The sequence below is a fragment of the Oncorhynchus nerka genome, linkage group LG1 (assembly GCF_034236695.1).
Source record: "Oncorhynchus nerka isolate Pitt River linkage group LG1, Oner_Uvic_2.0, whole genome shotgun sequence".
In the NCBI taxonomy this organism is placed as follows: Eukaryota; Metazoa; Chordata; class Actinopteri; order Salmoniformes; family Salmonidae; genus Oncorhynchus; species Oncorhynchus nerka.
The window spans coordinates 44218025-44238055 of record NC_088396.1 but is presented as its reverse complement, the minus strand read 5'-3'; the positions used below and the strand labels follow the sequence as shown (position 1 = coordinate 44238055).

At 44.9% G+C, this 20031-nt stretch overlaps 1 pseudogene; it reads left to right on the top strand.

Moving 5' to 3' along the window:
• The window catches only part of LOC115130604 (kinesin heavy chain-like), a 47616-nt pseudogene extending 29556 nt beyond the window's left edge, over positions 1 to 18060 (top strand).
• Positions 18061 to 20031: the final 1971 nt, after the last annotated feature.

Here is a 20031-nt window from a genome sequence, read left to right as displayed (position 1 = left end):
TTATTTGGCTGTCCCCATAGGACAACCCTTTTTGGTTCTACATTTAACTCAAAAGGGTTATTTGGCTGTCCCCATAGGACAACCCTTTTTGGTTCTACATTTAACTCAAAAGGGTTATTTGGCTGTCCCCATAGGACAACCCTTTTTGGTTCTACATTTTACTCAAAAGGGTTATTTGGCTTTCCCCATAGGATAACCCTTTTTGGTTCTACATTTAACTCAAAAGGGTTATTTGGCTGTCCCCATAGGAAAACCCTTTTTGGTTCTACATTTAACTCAAAAGGGTTCGACCTGGAACCAAAAGGGAGGGAGTGTGGAGAGAGATGGAATGCCACATAACATTCTAGCTGTGTCATCCACCAGAGCATACTGCATTAGCTGATGGTGCAGATGGACGGACTGTTGCCACAGTTACCCATCATTTCTGACTGAAAGTGTATTTTCGCACTCTCTCTCTGGGTGAGCTCAGCTAAGATAACACATTCAGACACTGCATTGTAGATTAGACACAGCTACAGACACAGCTACATACAGACACAGCATATATAGACACCGGCACAGCTACAGACATCGGCCCAACGACAGACACAGCTACATACACAGACACAGCCACAAAGACAGACACGGCTACATAGACAGCCACAGACACCGACACAGCCACAGACAATGGCACAGCTACAAACACAGCTACAGACATCGGCCCAACGACAGACACAGCTACAAAGACAGCCACAGACAAGGGCACAGCTACAGACACAGCTACAGACACCACCGCAGCTACAGACACAGACACAGCTACAGCTACAGTCACATCTACAGACACCGATACAGCTACAGACAAAGCCACAGACACAGCTACAGACACAACTACAAACACAGACACAGCTACATACACAGGTACAAACACACCTACATACACAGACACCACTACACACACAGCTACAGACACTGACACAGCTACATACACAGCTACAGCTGCATACACAGACACAGTTACAGACAAAGATACAGACACAGCTACATACACAGATAGTTACATACACAGACACATCTACAGACACTGACACAGCAACAGCTACAGACACCGCTACAGACACTCCTCCCCACTCTCTCTGTCTTCACATAACTCTACCTCCCCCCTCCTTCCCACTCTCTCTGTCCTCTTGTAACTCTACCTCCCCCCTCTCTCTGTCCTCTCGTAACTCTTCCTCCCCCCTCTCTCTGTCCTCTCGTAACTCTTCCTCCCCACTGTCTCTGTCCTCTCGTAACTCTTCCTCCCCACTCTCTCTGTCCTCTCGTAACTCTTCCTCCCCACTCTCTCTGTCCTCTCGTAACTCTTCCTCCCCACTCTCTCTGTCCTCTCGTAACTCTTCCTCCCCACTGTCTCTTTTTTTCAATTTTCGCCTAAAATGACATACCCATATCTAACTGCCTGTAGCTCAGGACCTGAAGCAACGCTACGCATATTCTTGGTACTATTTGAAAGCAAACACTTTGAAGTTTGTGGAAATGTGAATGTAGGAGAATATAACACATTAGATCTGGTTGAAGAAAATACAAAGAAAAAACCAACCGGTCTTTTTCTACCACCATCTTTGAAATGCAAGAGAAAGGTCATAGTTATAGCTATCACTCTGGTTGTAATTCCGATAGTGTCCACAAGATGGCAGCAATGTATGTGCAACGTTTCAGATGGATAACTTGAAAAATGTGTGAGCAAGAATACTAAGTCCCCAGGTACATTTGGGCAAATCGTGAAGGGGACATTCGCATTCATATTCCCTTTTTTCTGCAAGAATATCGTCAAATCTGTATACTTGGACTTTGATTTAGCTTTCCAAGTATTAGTAGCATTTGCAGAACAACCAGTTTTCATAACTTCATAACTCTGAATATTCTTATACGTTGTGTCCAAAAGGAAAAGGCATGCTGTCGCAAAAGGTTCGCACCTACATTTTGTGACTGAGGCGGGGTTTCGGCTATCTAGCTAGCTTTGTTTGACCCCGATTGGTGCTTATTTGACAAAAATACAGTCCTTCAAGTGATGGCCACCTGCGTCATCTACATGCCATGAAGGCTTCGCTCTCTGACCAAATATGGTGTCCTATAGGATATACTACACCCCTAATGAAATAGTGAAGTCTTGTTACCTTCTAGGATCTCTGAGGAATAGAGACGTGATTTGACTCGTTCAAACAACATTTAGGGTGTGATTTTTACAGATTCCTTACTTTGCAAATTGAACGAGTGGAAATACAAAATAGATTGTGCATGCTATATGGACCTTTTTTAGGATATGAAAGATGATTTTATCTAACAAAATGACACTTCATGTTATCTCTGGGATCCTTTGGATGATAAATCAGTGCAATATTTCAGAATGTAAGTACACATTTTACCTTCAGAGGTGAATTTATCAAACCCATCGCGTTGAAAGTGTTTTGTTGTTAGGAGCTCTCCTCAAACAATCACATGGCATGTTTTAGCTGTAATAGCTACTGTAAATTGGACAGTGCAGTTATATTAACAAGAATTTAAGCTTTCAGCCGATATAAGACACTTATATGTACCGACGTTTGTTGTTTCTCTAAAATCTGTGATCTTGACAACCCGCTGCTTGATTTACAACTGTCCTGTTGACGGGACACCAATCCCTTAGAAGTTGCCTCATCACCTGTCACTTTAATCATGTCCCAATATATCCCTGGATCCTGTAGAAATGTTAGTGGTTTGTGCTAGGATGTGTTGTATTTATAATAATAATAACTTTATTTGTATAGTGCTTTTCAATACAACTAAAAAATCATAAAAGACGGAATGGAAGGATCGTAGACACAGATAGCAGATATTATTCTCCTCTGAACTAGGTTTCTGTACAGTTTATTTAGTGCATTTTCTTTTAAGGATGTGTAGGCACATTTAGTGAGCTAAAATCTGTCAGTGCTGTCCCTGCTGTCCTTCTCCATAACCCACAATTTACAGGTTTGGTTGAGGTCCATCACTCTAACCACTGCTGCCCCCTCCGTCCCTCTCTCCCCCTTCCTCCCTCCTGTCTCCCTCCCGCCTCTGTCATTCCATTTCTCCTCCCCCCGCTCCCCCTCCCCTCCCTCCCTCCGTCTCAACCCTCCCTCCCTCCGTCTCAACCCTCCCTCCTTCTCCCCCTCCATCCCTCCGTCTCGACCCTCCCTCCCTCCGTCTCGACCCTCCCTCCCTCCGTCTCGACCCTCCCTCCCTCCTTCTGCCCCCTCCATCCCTCCCCCTCCCTCCTTCTCCCCCTCCCTCCGTCTCAACCCGCCCTACCTCCATCTCAACCCTCCCTCCTTCTCTCCCTCCGTCTCAACCCTCCCTCCCTCCTTCCTTCTCCCCCTCCCTCCATCTCAACCCTCTCTCCCTCCGTCTCAACCCTCCCTCCTTCTCCCCCTCCCTCCGTCTCAACCCTCCCTCCCTCCTTCTCCCCCTCCCTCCGTCTCAACCCTTCCTCCCTCCCTCCTTCTCCCCCTCCCTCCGTCTCAACCCTCCCTCCCTCCTTCTCCCCCTCCCTCCGTCTCAACCCCTCCCTCCCTCCTTCTCCCCCTCCCTCCGTCTCAACCCTTCCTCCCTCCCTCCTTCTCCCCCTCCCTCCGTCTCAACCCTCCCTCCCTCCTTCTCCCCCTCCCTCCGTCTCAACCCTTCCTCCCTCCCTCCCTCCTTCTCCCCCTCCCTCCGTCTCAACCCTTCCTCCCTCCCTCCTTCTCCCCCTCCCTCCGTCTCAACCCTCCCTCCATCTCAACCCTCCCTCCCCCTCCCTCCGTCTCAACCCTCCCTCCCTCCTTCTCCCCCTCCCTCCGTCTCAACCCTCCCTCCCTCCCCCAGGTGAGCAGTAAGGAGAAGAAAGACCGTAGTGGTGACGCCACGGCCACACCCATGATCAACACCATAGCCCCGCCCCGTGTCCCGCTATTGGACGAGGAGAAGACCCGATATGAGGGGCTCATCACCGACATATACCAGCAGCTGGATGACAAGGTGGGTGGGGCTAGGTAGGAAGGGATGGAGCTTCCCTTTCTGAATGTTCCCAGTTTCCGATCATTCCAAGAGCACATATAGCAGGATGATTCCCTGGGGGATTAAGGTTCATTGTCATGGATGACTGGAAAGGGGCTGTGTCTGATGTTTTATAGATATAATTAACCGCAGTTAATGTATTTAATCATATGCAAATACTATACAATAGCATACATGCATAATTCTGTGGAATTATATTAAATCTATTTTAATCACCCAACCAATGAGGGATTATTCGTTTTTTTTGTTGCCCTAGGTCATAATGGTCTAACCAATTAACTGTTGGGAAAATGAACATATTGGTTTAAACACAAATTCCTCTCACAGTAACAGCCACAGTCCTGCATTAGCTAGCTGCCCCTCCAAAAAGTGGATTACAGAATCTTGGTAAATCCAAACATGAATGCAACATTTTAGTATTGAAACATATTTTTCTTCTTCGCTTCTATCTCAGGAGACTGAGATCAACCAACACAGCCAGTGGGCAGAGAAGTTCAACCAACCCTACAGGCAGAAACTAAAACAAGAGGCTCCCACGCTGAGGTCTGTCCAACGCTGGTCAGACCAAGCTGACTCCACACTCCAAGACTGCTTCCATCACGTGGACTGGGACATGTTTCGTATTGCGTCAGATAAAAATATTGACGAATACGCTGATTCGGTGTGCGAGTTCATTAGAACGTGCGTTGAAGATGTCGTTCCCATAGCAACGATAAAAACATTCCCTAACCAGAAACCGTGGATTGATGGCAGCATTCGCGTGAAACTGAAAGCGCGAACCACTGCTTTTAATCAGGGCAAGGTGTCTGGCAACATGACCGAATACAAACAGTGCAGCTATTCCCTCCGCAAGGCTATTAAACAAGCTAAGCGTCAGTACAGAGACAAAGTAGAATCTCAATTCAACGGCTCAGACACAAGAGGCATGTGGCAGGGTCTACAGTCAATCACGGACTACAAGAAGAAACCCAGCCCAGTCACGGACCAGGATGTCTTGCTCCCAGGCAGACTAAATAACTTTTTTGCCCGCTTTGAGGACAATACAGTGCCACTGACTCGGCCTGCAACGAAAACATGCGGTCTCTCCTTCACTGCAGCCGAGGTGAGTAAGACATTTAAACGTGTTAACCCTCGCAAGGCTGCAGGCCCAGACGGCATCCCCAGCCGCGCCCTCAGCGCATGCGCAGACCAGCTGGCCGGTGTGTTTACGGACATATTCAATCAATCCCTATACCAGTCTGCTGTTCCCACATGCTTCAAGAGGGCCACCATTGTTCCTGTTCCCAAGAAAGCTAACGTAACTGAGCTAAACGACTACCGCCCCGTAGCACTCACTTCCGTCATCATGAAGTGCTTTGAGAGACTAGTCAAGGACCATATCACCTCCACCCTACCTGACACCCTAGACCCACTCCAATATGCTTACCGCCCAAATAGGTCCACAGACGATGCAATCTCAACCACACTGCACACTGCCCTAACCCACCTGGACAAGAGGAATACCTATGTGAGAATGCTGTTCATCGACTACAGCTCGGCATTCAACACCATAGTACCCTCCAAGCTCGTCATCAAGCTCGAGACCCTGGGTCTCGACCCCGCCCTGTGCAACTGGGTACTGGACTTCCTGACGGGCCGCCCCCAGGTGGTGAGGGTAGGCAACAACATCTCCTCCCCGCTGATCCTCAACACGGGGCCCCACAAGGGTGCGTTCTGAGCCCTCTCCTGTACTCCCTGTTCACCCACGACTGCGTGGCCACGCACGCCTCCAACTCAATCATCAAGTTTGCGGACGACACAACAGTGGTAGGCTTGATTACCAACAACGACGAGACGGCCTACAGGGAGGAGGTGAGGGCCCTCGGAGTGTGGTGTCAGGAAAATAACCTCACACTCAACGTCAACAAAACTAAGGAGATGATTGTGGACTTCAGGAAACAGCAGAGGGAACACCCCCTATCCACATCGATGGAACAGTAGTGGAGAGGGTAGCAAGTTTTAAGTTCCTCGGCATACACATCACAGACAAACTGAATTGGTCCACTCACACTGACAGCGTCGTGAAGAAGGCGCAGCAGCGCCTCTTCAACCTCAGGAGGCTGAAGAAATTCGGCTTGTCACCAAAAGCACTCACAAACTTCTACAGATGCACAATCGAGAGCATCCTGGCGGGCTGTATCACCGCCTGGTACGGCAACTGCTCCGCCCTCAACCGTAAGGCTCTCCAGAGGGTAGTGAGGTCTGCACAACGCATCACCGGGGGCAAACTACCTGCCCTGCAGGACACCTACACCACCCGATGTTACAGGAAGGCCATAAAGATCATCAAGGACATCAACCACCCGAACCACTGCCTGTTCACCCCGCTATCATCCAGAAGGCGAGGTCAGTACAGGTGCATCAAAGCTGGGACTGAGAGACTGAAAAACAGCTTCTATCTCAAGGCTATCAGACTGTTAAACAGCCACCATTGAGTGGCTGCTGCCAACACACTGTCATTGACACTGACCCAACTCCAGCCACTTTAATAATGGGAATTGATGGGAAATGATGTAAATATATCACTAGCCACTTTCAACAATGCTACCTTATATAATGTTACTTACCCTACATTATTCATCTCATATGCATACGTATATACTGTACTCTACATCATCGACTGCATCCTTATGTAATACATGTATCACTAGCCACTTTAACTATGCCACTTTGTTTACTTTGTCTACATACTCATCTCATATGTATATACTGTACTCGATACAATCTACTGTATGCTGCTCTGTACCATCACTCACTCATATATCCTTATGTACATATTCTTTATCCCCTTACACTGTGTATAAGACAGTAGTTTTAGAATTGTTAGTTAGATTACTTGTTGGTTATCACTGCATTGTCGGAACTAGAAGCACAAGCATTTCGCTACACTCGCATTAACATCTGCTAACCATGTGTATGTGACAAATAAAATTTGATTTGATTTGATTTGATTTTACAACACATCTCCTTCATCCTAGATGAGGTGAGCTTATCCAACCCTATACAACACATCTCCTTCATCTAGATGAGGTGAGCTTATCCAACCCTATACAACACATCTCCTTCATCTAGATGAGGTGAGCTTATCCAACCCTATACAACACATCTCTTTCATCTAGATGAGGTGAGCTTATCCAACCCTATACAACACATCTCCTTCATCTAGATGAGGTGAGCTTATCCAACCCTATACAACACATCTCCTTCATCTAGATGAGGTGAGCTTATCCAACCCTATACAACACATCTCCTTCATCTAGATGAGGTGAGCTTATCCAACCCTATACAACACATCTCCTTCATTTAGATGAGGTGAGCTTATCCAACCCTATACAACACATCTCCTTCATCTAGATGAGGTGAGCTTATCCAACCCTATACAACACATCTCCTTCATCTAGATGAGGTGAGCTTATCCAACCCTATACAACACATCTCTTTCATCTAGATGAGGTGAGCTTATCCAACCCTATACAACACATCTCAGACCATGAGAAACAAGATTCTCTGCTCTGATGAAACCAAGATTGAACTCTTTGGCCTGAATGCTAAGCGTCACGTCTGGAGGAAACCTGGGACCATCTCTATGGTGAAGCATGGTGGTGGCAGCATCATGCTGTGGGGATGTTTTTCAGCGGCAGGGACTGGGAGGCTAGTCAGGATCGAGGGAAAGGTGAACGGAGCAAAGTACAGAGAGATGAAAACCTGCTGCAGAGCACACAGGACCTCAGACTGGGGCGAAGGTTCACCTTCCAACAGGACAACAACCCTAAGCATACAGCCAAAACAATGCAGGAGTGGCTTCGGGACAAGTCTCTGAATGTCCTTGAGTGGCCTAGCCAGAGCCCGGACTTGAACCCGATCGAACATCTCTGGAGAGACCTGAAAATAGCTGTGCAGCGACACTCCCCATCCAACCTGACTGAGCTTGAGAGGATCTGCAGAGAAGAATGGGAGAAACTCCCCAAATACAGGTGTGCCAAGCTTGTAGCCTCATACCCAAGAAGACTCTAGGCTGTAATCGCTGCCAAAGGTTCTTCAACAAAGTACTGAGTAAAGGGTCTGAATACTTATGAAAATGTGATATTTCAGTAGTTTCATTTAATACATTTTCCTTTGTCATTATGGGGTATTTTGTGTAGATTGATGAGGGGAAAAATATATTTAATACATTTTAGAATAAGGTTGTAACTTAACAAAATGTGGAAAACGTCAAGGGGTCTGAACTTTCAATGCACTGTCCATGTTTTTAGAGCGCAAAACCTTTTAGTTTGTGTTTATTGCCATCTAGTGGTCAGAATGTATCTGCATTAGATATACATCTGGTAGAGCTTTGTTTCTTCTGGCAAAGTGAAAGCTATGAACATGATGTAGTAGTAGAATTAGTCACTCAGTAAGCTGCCTACTCTGTGAGTGATATCAGATACTAGTGTTCTTTCCTTAATGGTTTTTTAAAGCAGTGCATACATTCCCAAATGACTGACGATTGGCTGAGAGAAATTGATGATAAAAAGTATTTTAATGCAGTGATTATTGTTCTTTAATGTTTTTTAAAGCAGTGATTACTATTCCTAAATGTTTTTTAAAGCAGTGATTACCTTTCCTTAATGGTTTTTAAAGCAGTGATTACCATTCCTTAATGGTTTTTAATGCAGTGATTACCTTTCCTTAATTGTTTTTAATGCAGTTATTACCATTCCTTAATGGTTTTTAATGCAGTGATTACCCGTCCTTAATGGTTTTTAATGCAGTGATTACCTTTCCTTAATGTTTTTAATGCAGTGATTTCCCTTCCTTAATGGTTTTTAATGCAGTGATTACCCTTCCTTAATGGTTTTTATTGCAGTGATTACCTTTCCTTAATGGTTTTTAATGCAGTGATTACCTTTCCTTAATGGTTTTTAATGCAGTGATTACCATTCCTTTATGGTTTTTAATGCAGTGATTACCTGATAAGCAGCAGGTATAGAAAGTGATTTGAATGAGAACATTTCCATGGTAACACATCTATTACTCTCAGTTGGCAAATAGTCAAGGTATTGAAAGCTGGAGCAGGGCACGATCTAACTGCTGAGAGAAACAATAGCTTTTCAGCTATTCTGCATCTTGTCCTCCTGTAAAGTGCTTTCTTTTCGAGATGTGGATTTCTAAAACCTGTTCTTGTGCCAGAGACTATAAGATGCTGGTATTCTGGTGTTATGTTGGGGAGTCTAAGCACATTGCTGGGAGATTAGTGTTTTTTTTATTTAAGCAGAATGTGTCTGTGCATGTATTCACCTGTGTGTGTTCGCTTGTATGTGTTCACTTGTACATATTCACCTGTATGTGTTTGCCTGTATGTGTTCACCTGTGTGTATTCACCTGTGTGTATTCACCTGTATGTGTTCGCTTGTATGTGTTCGCCTGTATGTGTTCGCTTGTATGTGTTCGCTTTTACATATTCACCTGTATGTGTTCACATGTGTATTCACTTGTGTGTATTCACCTGTGTGTATTCACCTGTGTGTATTCACCTGTATGTGTGCACCTGTATGTATTCACCTGTATGTATTCACCTGTTGTATTCACCTGTTTGTGTGCACCTGTTTGTGTGCACCTGTGTGTATTAACCTGTGTTCATCTGTGTGTATTCACCTGTGTGTTCACCTGTATATTGTCACGAACCGGCTCAAAGCCCGTAACAAAGGGAGACAACGTGGAGATAATGAGTAGCAAAATATGTATTTATTACCTAAAGCAACTAAGTATAATAGACAATGGTGTGTGTAATCAGTAATCAGTAGTGTAAGTGAGTGTTTTGCATGCATGAATGTGATAATGCAGGGTGATGAAAGGTGCCAAAGCAAACAAACAAACAAACGGCCACCAAGAACCACAACACAATCTACAGAGGGTGTCTGCATGGAGAGAGTCTCCTCCATGAATGGGGAAGTGGTGTATTTATCCTGGGAGACACCGGGCCCAGGTGTTTCCCATGTAGCTGACGACCCTCCCAACTCCGCCCACCAGCATCCTAATAAGGAAATAACAGAGAATACGGCAGACAGAGTGGGAGGGTCGTCACATCCCCCCCCATAAAACCGGGGACCAACAAGGACCCCGGAACAAAATACCAGCCTCTAAGTTCCAAATTGACACAGCTTCTGCGCCACAAATTGATGAGGGTTTACGTGTTCACACTTACAATTTGCCCCAGCCAACCTCCTCCCCAGACCTCAGCGACCTTCGCACAGGAAGCAACATTTAAGAGGAAAGAAGAAAACAAGACCAGGAGGGAGCAGACAGGACAGAGAGAACATGACAATACGAAACAATGGTCAGTCACGTAAACATTAGGAACAGGGCGCACGAGAGAGCGCATCAGCAATCACGTTTTCAGTCCCCCGGATGTGCCTCACATCGAGATGGAATGATTGTAAAAATAAACACCATCGCATTATCCTCTGGTTTGGACACATCATGGACCTCAAAAAAGTGAGGGGGTTATGGTCGGTGTAGACCACAATAGGTACTACCCCCGACCCGACATACACTTCGAAGTGTTGTAGTGCCCAAATTAATGCTAGCGCTTCCTTTTCAATAACCGAATAGTTCAACTGATAATCGTTAAACTTTTTGGGAAAAAAACTAACAGGCCTCTCAATCCCAGACACATCTGCTTGCAGCAAAACTGCACCTGCCCCCACATGACTAGCATCCACCTGCAAGGTAAATGACAAATCCATGTGAGGAGCAGCCAGCACTGGAGTTGAGGTAAGCAACCTCTTTGCCTCTTCAAAAGCGTGTTGACAACGAGTAGACCAAACATAAACAGCCTTAGCTTTCAGCATATCTGTCAAGGGAGCGACCACAGTAGAGAAGTTATTACAAAAACTACGGTAATAACCAATCATGCCCAAGAAACGCATCAGTTCCTTTTTAGTAGTTGGTGGTGGAAAAGCATCAATAGCCACCACTTTAGCCCGAACAGGACGCACTTCACCCTACCCAACCATTTTTCCAAGGTATGTAACGGTCGCCTGAGCAAACTCACATTTTGCCAGATTGATTGTGAGGCGACCCGCAGCCAGCCAGGGTGTAATAAAGGCAGAGATTTCACGTGCCCTACTCGTCAGTGGCACCTGCCAATAGCCTTTTAACAGGTCAAATTTGCTCACAAACTTAGCTGCACCGACTTGATCAACACAGTCCTCCATCCGAGGAAGAGGAAATGAATCTGGCTTTGTGACACTGTTTACCTTACGGTAGTCCGTACAAAAACGGTTTGTTCCATCCGGTTTACTGACCAAGATACAGGGAGAAGCCCAACTGGAGAAAGAAGGCTCTGCTATCTTACTCTCCAGCATGTACTTGACCTCAGCATCCAGACAACGTAGTTTCTCTGAAGAAACTCTATAGAAGCGCTGACGAATGGGGTCAGCACCTCCAATGTCAATATCATGTTCTATTAAGTTTGTACGTGTAGGTGTATCAGAAAACAAACCTGGAAATCTGAATCAGACCAACTATCTCTTTCCGCCCATCAACAGGTAGGTGAGTGAGAAGACTGTCTAAAATATCCAGTGTTTCTGAATTTTTCAATCTACCCTGCAATATACAATCGTCAGGACCAGGAACATCTTCCTCCTCATGCATAGATCTAGCACGACAAGAACCCAAGGAAACAACGGTATCAGCCAAAAGAACAGGTTTACCGTCCTCTGTAGAATCCCACTGTTCAGTCTCAGAGGAACGTGCATAATAGGGTTTTAACAGATTTACATGGCACAGCTGGTGTGCTTTCCTCCGTTCTGGAGTGGCAACTAGATAATTTTGCTCAGTGCACCACTGTATATGGACCTTGAAACTTGGCTTGAAAAGGAGAACCAACAATTGGCAGCAGAGCAAGAACCTGGTCACCTGGACTAAAGTGACGAGGCTCAGTTCGGCGATCAAATATGCCCTTCATCCTCTCCTGTGAAGATGATAACTTCTCTTTAGCCATTTCACCAGCGGCGTACAGCCGTCGCTGGAAATCACACACATACGATAACAGGGACTGAGGAGGCTCGGGAGACTTCCAGTCATCCTGGAGAACAGATAAAAGTCCACGCACCCTATGTCCAAACACAAGGTCATTTGGACTGAAACCTGTGCTCTCCTGTGAAACTTCCCTAGCGGCTAACAGTAACCAAGGCAACCCCTCCTCCCAATCCTTATCCATCTCAGTACAATAAGCTCTCAACAAAGACTTAAGTGTTTGATGGAAACGTTCCAGTGCTCCTTGACTTTGCGCGTGATAGGCGCTGGACAAATTATGTTTAATATGGAGCTGTTGAAGAACCTGACCAAACAGATTAGAGGTAAAATTAGATCCTTGATCACTCTGAATGACCTTAGGGATTCCAAACAATGAGAGAAACTGAGTCAAAGCTTTTAACACCAATTTAGTCGTGATAGATCGGAGAGGATAGGCAGCAGGAAACCTAGTGGTCTGACATTTCACAGTGAACAGGTAACTGCTACCCTTTTTAGAACGAGGCAGAGGACCCACACAGTCAATAATCAGATACTCAAAAGGTTGGCTGAGTACAGGAATAGGAAACAATGTACTGGTTTAATAGCTTGATTAGGCTTACCAGTTAATTGACAGGTGTGACAAGTTTTGATAAAATCAGAAACATCCCTCTTTAATCTAGGCCAAAAGAAATGTCTTAATATGCGATTGTAGGTTTTCCTCACCCCCATATGTCCAGCCACGTCGCTGTGAGAAGTTTCCAACACCAACTCACGAAGCTTAACTGGTACAACAACCTGACTAATTGCCTCCCCCAGAAAAACACTATCATGAGACACCCACTTTCTCATCAGGACATCCTCTTGGAGAAAATAGCCATGGGCGACATCTCCCAACTGTTCTATAGGCACAATTTGATCACGCAACTCTTCCAACGTGGGGTCATCCCGTTGCGCATTGATTAGATCTGAGCGGGTTACAGATAACGGGATAACAGTGACATACTTTGTATTATTATCATTAGTCGGCGCAGTGACCAGTTCGCCACGGCTCATAGAACGTGTCACTGCACACGCAGAGAACACCTCTGGGAAACTCTGTACACTCTCATCAGGAATCCCAACAAATGACGGCTTAGTGGAAACCACTAGAGATGGAAACACGACAGGCCATACACGCTCACCAGCCAAGTTATTCCCAAGGATAACATCGATACCCTCAATAGGCAACGAAGGACGCACACCCACAACAACTTCACCAGCCCACAATCCAACATCAGTTTATGCAATGGAACTGACAGAGTGTTCAAACCTATTCCCCTAATTAGAACACTATTCCCCGAATCAGTCTCAGCAGAAAAGGGTAACACAGACTCCAACACAAATGATTCAGAGGCACCTGTGTCTCTCAGGATCTTCACTGGCACTAGGTCTTTACTTCCTAACATAGACACAAAACCTTCTGTAATGAAAGGTAAATAGTCTGGATCAATATGGACTTTCACATTCTCCTGGGCCTGAGGAAATGAGTCATGAATGAACTGATGTGGAATAGGTGCAGCTAATGCAGTAGGCTTAGATTTAGCGTAAGCACCCTTTGACCTGAGAAGTGGACATTCGTTTTTCCAATGCCCTGAACCTTGACAGTAGTGACACTCATGCCCAAAGTCAGCTTTACCATGGGAGTCAGGTTCAACCCTAGTTGAATAGAACTCTGCCCGAGAACCAAAGTATCTCGGTGAGCGAAGCCCAAATCTATCCGAACGCCCCCACACTTTCCGAATACGGGGTTCTGCAAAGACACTTGTGAGTCAACACATACTCGTCTGCCAAAACTGCAGCAACATTCTTTACTTTCTGTTCATTAATATACGTGGCAATACGATCAGGAATTGTGTCCTTAAATTGCTCTAACATAATCAGATCACACAGCCCTTGGAAAGTCACAACTGCAGAGGCGGAACACCAGCGATTAAACTGTAAAGACAACTGTCGCGCAAACTCAACATGAGTCTGGTTATCATCCCTTTTTAAAGTTCTAAATCGTTGGCGGTAAGCCTCAGGGACCAATTCATAAATCTGTAACACAGCTGTTTTAACTTTATCATAACTGGCACTATCGTGTACACTAAGAGCTGAATATGCTTCCTGCGCTTTACCAGTCAGCACACACTGCAACATTAAAGTGCGGTCAGAATCAGGCCAACTCCTGGCGTTAGCAACCCGCTCAAACAACGAAAAGAATGTCTCGGGTCCCTTTCATTAAACCGAGGCAATAACCGTAAGTTCCCAACAATATCAAATGTCTCTGGGGCACGACCAAAAGCGGAACTACCCCTAGGTAAATCTGGGTCACCTTCCCAAAACAAACTCTCCCCTGAGATCTTTCCTTCCCTAACCAACTCTATACGTTCTTGTTGCAATTTGATTTTAGCACGCTCCATATCTTGTTTAAATGCCAATTCCTTTTCATATTTTACACGATCATGCTCTAGCTTCTCACGATCATGCTGCCGATCATGTTCTCTCTTCTCACGATCATGCTCCAGCTGTAACAAAAGCAGTTCTTTCTGCTGTTCAAAAAGAAGGCTACTAGGACTAACCGATGGAATGTCCATTGTAACGTTATGGGGAGACGACAAATCCTCAGCAGAGGCTGGCCCAGTGGTAACTTCTAGAATACCACTCTCCATCAGATTGGCCTTCAATATCAACCTAATAGAATTCTTTAGACGTTTATCACTAATCTCAACCTTGTAGTGTTCCGCGACCTTCAAACAGCTGTTCTTTAGTACCTAAATCTAACAATTCCTCTGATGGAGAGCGAATACATAAGACGCCATAATCACACAAAAAAAAAAAAAATTCTGGCTCTTCCCTTCTGCTGAGCACACCAGACCACAACCCGAGAATTGACAATCACCCTGAGTACCACAGAAGAGAGATGAGATACGGAGCTTCCCCAAAACCTACAATAACTCAACCCTAGTCTTCGTGCAGATTTGCGGTTGGAATTTACGCACTGTAGCCCGCTGGCAAGGAAATAGAACTCCCCAGCATGCTGGCAAATTCCACCAAGCCACGGATGTGCCCCCGAGACAACTGCTCAGTCCACAGACACCACACAAAAATAACAAACATTAACCATGCCCAACATATTCCAAAAAATGAAACACGTCGCTAAACCTATCAGGGGAAAAAGGCTATAGCTCCGGGTAGCAAGTTCCACTACCCTACCCAAATCTCCCACCGAGGTACACAGCAGATTACTCACCTCAAGACTGATGTCCCAACAGAAAGTAGAACAAGAGTTCAGGCTAGGCAGGGCCTGGAAACTAACCATTATAGTCTCTCCAACACAGCACACAAACCAAACAACAAAAGGCAACCAATACTGGGCCTATCAAACACACTATGCAACCCAAACACGTACCTCCACGGTCTCCCAAACCAATAGTTCAAATATCCCGGATGAGCTCCCACTTGTCACGAACCGGCTCAAAGCCCGTAACAAAGGGAGACAACGTGGAGATAATGAGTAGCAAAATATGTATTTATTACCTAAAGCAACTAAGTATAATAGACAATGGTGTGTGTAATCAGTAATCAGTAGTGTAAGTGAGTGTTTTGCATGCATGAATGTGATAATGCAGGGTGATGAAAGGTGCCAAAGCAAACAAACAAACGGCCACCAAGAACCACAACACAATCTACAGAGGGTGTCTGCATGGAGAGAGTCTCCTCCATGAATGGGGAAGTGGTGTATTTATCCTGGGAGACACCGGGCCCAGGTGTTTCCCATGTAGCTGACGACCCTCCCAACTCCGCCCACCAGCATCCTAATAAGGAAATAACAGAGAGAATACGGCAGACAGAGTGGGAGGGTCGTCACAGTATTCACCTGTGTGTGTTCATCTGTGTGTATTCACTTGTGTGTATTCATCTGTGTGTATTCACCTGTGTGTATTCACCTGTGTGTTCACCTGTTTGTGTGCACCTGTGTGTATTCACCTGTGTTCATCTGTGTGTATTCACCTGTGTGTGTTCACCTGTGTGTGTTCACCTGTGTGTATTCATCTGTGTGTATTCACCTGTGTGTATTCACCTGTGTGTGTGTACCTGTGTGTATTCACCTGTGTTCATCTGTATGTATTCACCTGTGTGTGTTCACCTGTATGTATTCACCTGTGTGTATTCACCTGTGTGTGTGTTCACCTGTGTGTGTTCATCTGTATGTATTCACCCGTGTGTATTCATCTATATGTATTCACCTGTGTGTATTCACCTGTGTGTATTCACCTGTGTGTATTCATCTATATGTATTCACCTGTGTGTATTCACCTGTGTGTATTCACCTGTGTATATTCACCTGTGTGTATTCATCTATATGTATTCACCTGTGTGTATTCACCTGTGTGTATTCACCTGTGTGTATTCACCTGTGTGTATTCACCTGTGTTCATCTGTATGTATTCACCTGTGTATGTTCACCTGTGTGTATTCACCTGTATGTGTTCACCTGTGTGTATTCACCTGTATGTGTTCACCTGTTTGTGTGCACCTGTGTGTATTCACCTGTGTTCATCTGTATGTATTTACCTGTATGTGTTCACCTGTAGGTGCTCAGACCACTCTGGTGGCGTTACAGAGGGAGCTGACCAGTCTACAGGAGCTCAGTAGTTATCATAAGAAGAGAGTAGCAGAGATCCTCAGTCTACTGCTCCGAGACCTCAGTGAGATAGGAGGCATCATCGGCACCAGTGACCTCAAGGCTGTAAGGACACACAATTAAACAATTACGAAGAATCATACACACATATACACACTGTTATTTAGACAGACATAAACTGTTTGTTACAGGTAATCACACACACACACACACACTCAGTCCTGATCTCTCTGCTCTCTGATGAATGAGGTCACCATGGCTCGACTCATACATGAAGTCAGAGGTCAAGTCTCTGGTGAACCGCAGCTGGAGAGCTCCCTGGCCGACACCTCCCGCAGGATGCAGGCCAATGAGAAGGATCTGGCCTCCTGTCAGTTACTCATTGCCCAGGTAACCAGGAAGTGGATTTAACATCCATTTCGATATCTTGAAAAAAGAGTATGGAATATTTTCCTTTATTCAGTAGACTATTGTGTTCATGCAGCTTGGTTGGAAAGTGAGACAGTGTCAGCATTCTTTTCCTCCGCTGTTAACTCTGTCTCTGCCTGATGGGGTACTTCATGCAACGCCAGGCTAAGATCACGTCTCTGACAGACTCCATGCAGCGCCAGGCTAAGATCACGTCTCTGACAGACTCCATGCAGCGCCAGGCTAAGATCACGTCTCTGACAGACTCCATGCAGCGCCAGGCTAAGATCACGTCTCTGACAGACTTCATGCAGCGCCAGGCTAAGATCACGTCTCTGACAGACTCCATGCAGAACGTAGAGCAGAAGAAGAGACCGTTAGAGGAGACCTAGGACTCCCTCGTGGAGGAGGTTCAGGCTCCACACACACAGGCTGAGAAACGCAGAGACCCCCAAACACAAACAAGCCTGTCATCAATCATTACGTCACTTGAAACAATGTTGCTTGCTTTGTCTCCACAGACAAAATGAAGGAGGTGCATGTGATGGATAAACAGAAGGAGCACCTGACCAAACTGCAGGATGCAATAGAGATGAAGGTAAAGATCTCTCTCATCCTCCCTCTCTCCCCTCCTCCCATCCCTCCCCCTTTATCCCCCTTTCTTTTTCCCCCCACTCTTCAAATTCCTGTTAAAGGTAAATCAATTCAACTTGACCCCTGACCCTGTGTTCCCTTCTGCACCCTATAGAAGACCCTAGAGGAACAGATGGAGAACCATAGAGAGGTCCATCAGAAGCAGCTGTCCCGTCTGAGAGATGAGATGGACCACAAGCAGAGGGTCTTGGAGGAGCTCAAGGAGTGAGAGAGATTTTGGTGTCTCTGAGCCCTTAGGGTCTCCAGGAAAATGTTCAGAGGCACTTTAGCCTCTAAATCTCAAATGTGAAGTTCAGTATTTGTCCAAAAGGGGGCAGCACATGTCTATAAAATCAGAACAGTGTTTTGTCCCTTTCATAACCTGTGCATCACCAATCTTATGCTATTAACTCACACTTACAGTGAAATATTAGTCAATAGACCCATAAACAATATATTTCTGAGTCTCCCTAAGTCTGCCTCTCTTTCTTTTTTAATAGCAGCAGGTGGTAGCTGGTTTTTCCTGTTGGACGTACACATCTCCTCTCCGTTCTGGACCTGAACCCACACTGAGACTGTCTTTGATACTCTCTTTCTCTATGGATCTGATTTTCTAACCACTGGGAACAATCCTCCTCTCCTTCTCTCACCACTCTGCCTTTACTGGGACTTCAGACTCCTCATTCCCAAACAAACACTCTGTACGCCAGATATCCTTATTAAGGTCTCCTCTCCTCATGACCAAGAGGAAAGACAGGCTCCTTAATGCCGAACAAGTTCTTTTCATCTCTATCTCCTCCTTGAATCGCTCTTACTCTACCTCTGTGTCTGGTGCTCTCTCTCTTTCTCTCTCGTTCTGTCTTTTTCTTTCTCTCTCTCTGAGTGAAATTGTGTAATGAGCTACTTTACTGTATGTTGTTGAGGATGCTGTCTCTCTGATGCTCGTTCAGTGTTGTATCTTGTGAAACAGACTGGTTTTCCTATAAGATAAATTATGAGAAAAAATGGTTTGGAGGGTCACATTTGAATATGGTTGTTTAGGGGTTTCTGCCTGACACCAATACCCTCAAAAACACTAGAATGGCCACAGATGTTGTTAAATATTAGACTGTTAGGATTGTAGTGTGTTTTAGAACTCACATAGGGTTACTGATGGCTGTCTGGATCACTTTCAATAGCAGATGTTAGTGTTTTGAAAGTAGCACTTTATTTCATAGTGAATTTTGTTGATTTCATTATTTACACAACGTTGATATCGGCTATTTATTTTATACATTTTATTTATCCAACATTGATGTTAGTCATTTGAACATTTGCTTTGACAATATCACACACCAGTGAAGTAACATAAAGAGTTCATGATCAGAGATGACTAATCTACTCTATATATACAGTATGTTTCTCATATGTTTTTGAGAAGCACATGGGTGAGATACAGAACAACTATCTCATTGTGAACTTTTAGAATTCCAATTATGTATCCAATATGTGTTTAATCATTGTCAAGCTACAGGAGCAACAGTCTAAAACTGCATTGGTGCATAGTTTGTTGAGAGAGAACCTTGCATTTCTTCTTAGGTTTCAGGGGGAGTTGAATCTTTTAATATGTGTCACATGCAAACCCGAGTCGAAATACTTGAATGAGGTGATACGAAGCCAAATCTGAGGGATCGTACAGCTTAGGAAAATATTAAAATGTGAGGAATTAGAACTAAAAGATGGTCATTCTATTCCTTCCTTTGCTGCGTTTCCTGTTGGGGTTTTAGACTAGATCGTTTCGCATACCAGGCTGGTATTTAAAGCAGAGTGCATTGTGAATAACTGACCTTTTGTAAATGAAGGTATAGGATCACGTACCAAAAAGATTATTGAATACCTGTGGTATTCCGAAGTTGATGAGATGATGAGACCTGTGATTGGTTGGTTCTGCCATGATGCTGATCATCCAATCAGCACATCTTGCAGTGTATGGGTTGTCTGAACTGGAGTATTTGAGTTATATGCTTTATTAGGGATTTCATGTTTGGCCTTTTTGGATTGACGCTCTCCCCTCGAAAGAAGTAACGCAATCAGAATGGTTTATAAATGATAAATGGTTGTCATTGTTTTCACTGGTCTATTTCCTCCACGTCACTTGTCCACTTGTGATCCACTTGTATTCACAGTGCTAAGTGATAGTCAGACAAATGTTGATGTAGATATAGGCTCTCGCTAATGTACCAAATGAAGTGCTTTGTTGATAT